Genomic DNA, 6,246 nt, shown 5'->3' with positions numbered 1-6,246 from the left:
TTCCTCCTACTTCAATGACAATGGTATGGAACAGGGCTTCCTACTTCAATGACCATGGTATGGAACAGTTCCTCCTACTTCAATGACCATGGTATGGAACAGTTCCTCCTACTTCAATGACAATGGTATGGAACAGAGCTTCCTACTTCAATGACCATGGTATGGAACAGGGCTTCCTACTTCAATGACCATGGTATGGAACAGTTCCTCCTACTTCAATGACCATGGTATGGAACAGAGCTTCCTACTTCAATGACCATGGTATGGAACAGGGCTTCCTACTTCAATGACCATGGTATGGAACAGTTCCTCCTACTTCAATGACCATGGTATGGAACAGTTCCTCCTACTTCAATGACAATGGTATGGAACAGGGCTTCCTACTTCAATGACCATGGTTTGGAAGAGGGCTCTCCAACCCTGTTCCTGGACAGGAGGGTATCTCTCCTTAGGACCAGGGGTAGGAGAGTCCTGCTATAGAGAATACAGACAGAAATAACATCTCTACCAACCACATCAGTCTGTTGTTAGCAGTAAAGTCAGTCTGTTAGCAGTAAAGTCAGTCTGTTACCAGTAAAGTCAGTCTGTTAGCAGTCAGTCTGTTAGCAGTAAAGTCAGTCTGTTAGCAGTAAAGTCAGTCTGTTAGCAGTAAAGTCAGTCTGTTGTTAGCAGTAAAGTCAGTCTGTTGTTAGCAGTAAAGTCAGTCTGTTAGCAGTAAAGTCAGTCTGTTAGCAGTCAGTCTGTTAGCAGTAAAGTCAGTCTGTTAGCAGTCAGTCTGTTAGCAGTAAAGTCAGTCTGTTAGCAGTAAAGTCAGTCTGTTACCAGTAAAGTCAGTCTGTTAGCAGTCAGTCTGTTAGCAGTAAAGTCAGTCTGTTAGCAGTAAAGTCAGTCTGTTAGCAGTAAAGTCAGTCTGTTAGCAGTAAAGTCAGTCTGTTAGCAGTAAAGTCAGTCTGTTGTTAGCAGTAAAGTCAGTCTGTTAGCAGTAAAGTCAGTCTGTTAGCAGTAAAGTCAGTCTGTTAGCAGTAAAGTCAGTCTGTTAGCAGTAAAGTCAGTCTGTTAGCAGTAAAGTCAGTCTGTTAGCAGTCAGTCTGTTAGCAGTAAAGTCGGTCTGTTAGCAGTAAAGTCAGTCTGTTAGCAGTAAAGTCAGTCTGTCGTTAGCAGTAAAGTCAGTCTGTTAGCAGTAAAGTCAGTCTGTTAGCAGTAAAGTCAGTCTGTCGTTAGCAGTAAAGTCAGTCTGTTAGCAGTAAAGTCAGTCTGTTAGCAGTAAAGTCAGTCTGTTAGCAGTCAGTCTGTTAGCAGTAAAGTCGGTCTGTTAGCAGTAAAGTCAGTCTGTTAGCAGTAAAGTCAGTCTGTTAGCAGTAAAGTCAGTCTGTTAGCAGTAAAGTCAGTCTGTTAGCAGTCAGTCTGTTAGCAGTAAAGTCAGTATGTCGTTAGCAGTAAAGTCAGTCTGTTAGCAGTAAAGTCAGTCTGTTAGCAGTAAAGTCAGTCTGTTGTTAGCAGTAAAGTCAGTCTGTTAGCAGTAAAGTCAGTCTGTTAGCAGTAAAGTCAGTCTGTTGTTAGCAGTAAAGTCAGTCTGTCGTTAGCAGTAAAGTCAGTATGTCGTTAGCAGTAAAGTCAGTCTGTTAGCAGTAAAGTCCGTCCAGTTATGTTGACACAGTGGAAACATTATCTAACCTGTGATGTGTTCTAAAGAGTGACAACAGCGTGATACACAGACATCGATCTATTTACAACGGCCTGATTTCCCATAAAACACTTCAACAGCCTGATTTCCCATAAAACACTTCAACGGCCTGATTTCCCATAAAACACTTCAACGGCCTGATTTCCCATAAAACACTTCAACGGCCTGATTTCCCATAAAACACTTCAACGGCCTGATTTCCCATAAAACACTTCAACGGCCTGATTTCCCATAAAACACTTCAACGGCCTGATTTCCCATAAAACACTTCAACGGCCTGATTTAAAAAGTTTAAAATGTTCCACTTGTCGTTTCCTTCTTTTTCAACTTAGTTTAAAACAACAACAACAAAAAGGTTTCCAAGTCACAATAAACAATATAATAGTATTACCGTGTATGTGTGTGTGTGTGTGTGTGTGTGTGTGTGAAGGATCCAGTCACAGACTAGCAAATACAACCAAAAATTAGATCTAACATCATCACCCGTGGACTGTGTTTAGCTTGGCAGGATTAATCCGTCAGTGTCATACTGTCCTGGTTTAGCTTTGATCAGAGGAGGGGGAGGGAGACCTCCTCATAACATTGTCTTAGCTTTGAAGAACATGAGAAGAACTAAAATAACAATACCTTGGCTGTAGAGAGAGGAAAGGAGAGAGCGGTTTGTAGAGTAGTAGCCACTGAAACGTAAATTCTAATGCTTCTATATAAGGAAACCTTGGCTCCTGTGCTCTAGGAGTGACAGTCCCGTGCCCTCCTCACTGAACTTGATCATGCATCAAAGGTTAGCTTGTACAGAGGTCTTTGTTTTAGGGCTGTGACGATTATGGAATTGGAATTGACTCCTTGCTGCAAAATGGACATGGATATTGTGATGATAGTAAAGTTAGACATACCTATTGAATTATAGCTAGACACATACCTAATGAATTATAGCTAGACATACCTAATGAATTATAGCTTAGACACATGCCTAATGAATTATAGCTAGACACATACCTAATGAATTATAGCTAGGACATACCTAATGAATTATAGCTGGGTTATACCTAATGAATTATAGCTAGGACATACCTAATGAATTATAGCTGGGACATACCTAATGAATTATAGCTAGGACATACCTAATGAATTATAGCTGGGACACATACCTAATGAATTATAGCTAGGACATACCTAATGAATTATAGCTAGGACACATACCTAATGAATTATAGCTAGGACATACCTAATGAATTATAGCTAGGACATACCTAATGAATTATAGCTAGGACATATACCTAATGAATTATAGCTAGAGCTAGGACATACCTAATGAATTATAGCTAGACACATACCTAATGAATTATAGCTAGGACATACCTAATGAATTATAGCTAGGACACATACCTAATGAATTATAGCTAGATACCTAATGAATTATAGCTAGGACACATACCTAATGAATTATAGCTTGACATACCTAATGAATTATAGCTAGGACACATACCTAATGAATTATAGCTAGGTTATACCTAATGAATTATAGCTAGGACATACCTAATGAATTATAGCTAGGACACATACCTAATGAATTATAGCTAGGACACATACCTAATGAATTATAGCTAGGACACATACCTAATGAATTATAGCTAGGACATACCTAATGAATTATAGCTAGGACACATACCTAATGAATTATAGCTAGGACACATACCTATTGAATTATAGCTAGACACATACCCAAATGAATTATAGCTAGGACATACCTAATGAATTATAGCTAGGACATACCTAATGAATTATAGCTAGGACATACCTAATGAATTATAGCTAGGTTATACCTAATGAATTATAGCTAGGACACATACCTAATGAATTATAGCTAGGTTATACCTAATGAATTATAGCTAGGACATACCTAATGAATTATAGCTAGGACATACCTAATGAATTATAGCTAGGACACATACCTAATGAATTATAGCTAGGACACATACCTAATGAATTATAGCTAGGACACATACCTAATGAATTATAGCTAGGACACATACCTAATGAATTATAGCTAGGAATTATAGCTAGGACATACCTAATGAATTATAGCTAGGATACCTAATGAATTATAGCTAGGACATACCTAATGAATTATAGCTAGGACATATACCTAATGAATTATAGCTAGGACATACCTAATGAATTATAGCTAGGACATACCTAATGAATTATAGCTAGGACATATACCTAATGAATTATAGCTAGGACATACCTAATGAATTATAGCTAGGACACATACCTAATGAATTATAGCTAGGACATACCTAATGAATTATAGCTAGGTTATACCTAATGAATTATAGCTAGGTTACATACCTAATGAATTATAGCTAGGACACATGCCTAATGAATTATAGCTAGGACATACCTAATGAATTATAGCTAGGACATACCTAATGAATTATAGCTAGGTTATACCTAATGAATTATAGCTAGGACACATACCTAATGAATTATAGCTAGGACATACCTATTGCTAGGAATTATAGCAGGACATACCTAATGAATTATAGCTAGGACATATACCTAATGAATTATAGCTAGGACATACCTAATTAATTATAGCTAGGACACATGCCTAATGAATTATAGCTAGGTTTTACCTAATGAATTATAGCTAGGTTATACCTAATGAATTATAGCTAGGACATACCTAATGAATTATAGCTAGGTTATACCTAATGAATTATAGCTAGGACACATACCTAATGAATTATAGCTAGGACATACCTAATGAATTATAGCTAGGACATACCTAATGAATTATAGCTAGGACACATACCTAATGAATTATAGCTAGGTTATACCTAATGAATTATAGCTAGGACACATACCTAATGAATTATAGCTAGGACACATACCTAATGAATTATAGCTAGGACACATACCTAATGAATTATAGCTAGGACATACCTAATGAATTATAGCTAGGACACATACCTAATGAATTATAGCTAGGACATACCTAATGAATTATAGCTAGGACACATACCTATACTAGGACACATACCTAATGAATTATAGCTAGGACATACCTAATGAATTATAGCTAGGACATACCTAATGAATTATAGCTAGGACATACCTAATGAATTATAGCTAGGACACATACCTAATGAATTATAGCTAGGACACCTGGAATTGTATACCTAATGAATTATAGCTAGGACATACCTATTGAATTATAGCTAGGACACATACCTAATGAATTATAGCTAGGACACATACCTAATGAATTATAGCTAGGACATACCTAATGACCCTAGGACATACCTAATGAATTATAGCTAGGACACATACCTAATGAATTATAGCTAGGACATACCTAATGAATTATAGCTAGGACATACCTAATGAATTATAGCTAGGACACATGCCCATAATGAATTATAGCTAGGTTATACCTAATGAATTATAGCTAGATACCTAATGAATTGCTAGGACACATACCTAATGAATTATAGCTAGGTTATACCTAATGAATTGTAGCTAGGACACATACCTAATGAATTATAGCTAGGTTATACCTAATGAATTATAGCTAGGACACATACCTAATGAATTATAGCTAGGTTATACCTAATGAATTATAGCTAGGACACATACCTAATGAATTGTAGCTAGGACACATACCTAATGAATTGTAGCTAGGACACATACCTAATGAATTATAGCTAGGACACATACCTAATGAATTATAGCTAGGACACATACCTAATGAATTATAGCTAGGACATACCTAATGAATTATAGCTAGGACACATACCTAATGAATTGTAGCTAGGACACATACCTAATGAATTATAGCTAGGACATACCTAATGAATTATAGCTAGGACATACCTAATGAATTATAGCTAGGACATACCTAATGAATTATAGCTAGGACACATACCTAATGAATTATAGCTAGGACACATACCTAATGAATTGTAGCTAGGACACATACCTAATGAATTATAGCTAGGACATACCTAATGAATTATAGCTGAATATACCTAATGAACATAAGCTAGGACACATACCTAATGAATTATAGCTAGGACATACCTAATGAATTATAGCTAGGACATACCTAATGAATTATAGCTAGGACACATACCTAATGAATTATAGCTAGGACACATACCTAATGAATTATAGCTAGGACATACCTAATGAATTATAGCTAGGACATACCTAATGAATTATAGCTAGGACATACCTAATGAATTATAGCTAGGACACATACCTAATGAATTATAGCTAGGACACATACCTAATGAATTATAGCTAGGACACACCTAATGAATTATAGCTAGGACATACCTAATGAATTATAGCTAGGACATATACCTAATGAATTATAGCTAGGACACATGCCTAATGAATTATAGCTAGGTTATACCTAATGAATTATAGCTAGGAAACATACATAATGAATTATAGCTAGGTTATACCTAATGAATTATAGCTAGGAAACATACATAATGAATTATAGCTAGGTTATACCTAATGAATTATAGCTAGGACATTCCTAATGAATT

This window comes from Oncorhynchus nerka, unplaced genomic scaffold (genome assembly GCF_034236695.1).
Source record: "Oncorhynchus nerka isolate Pitt River unplaced genomic scaffold, Oner_Uvic_2.0 unplaced_scaffold_1725, whole genome shotgun sequence".
Lineage (NCBI taxonomy): Eukaryota > Metazoa > Chordata > Actinopteri > Salmoniformes > Salmonidae > Oncorhynchus > Oncorhynchus nerka.
The sequence above is the reverse complement of the archived record's forward strand: the minus strand, read 5'-3'. Positions refer to the sequence as shown.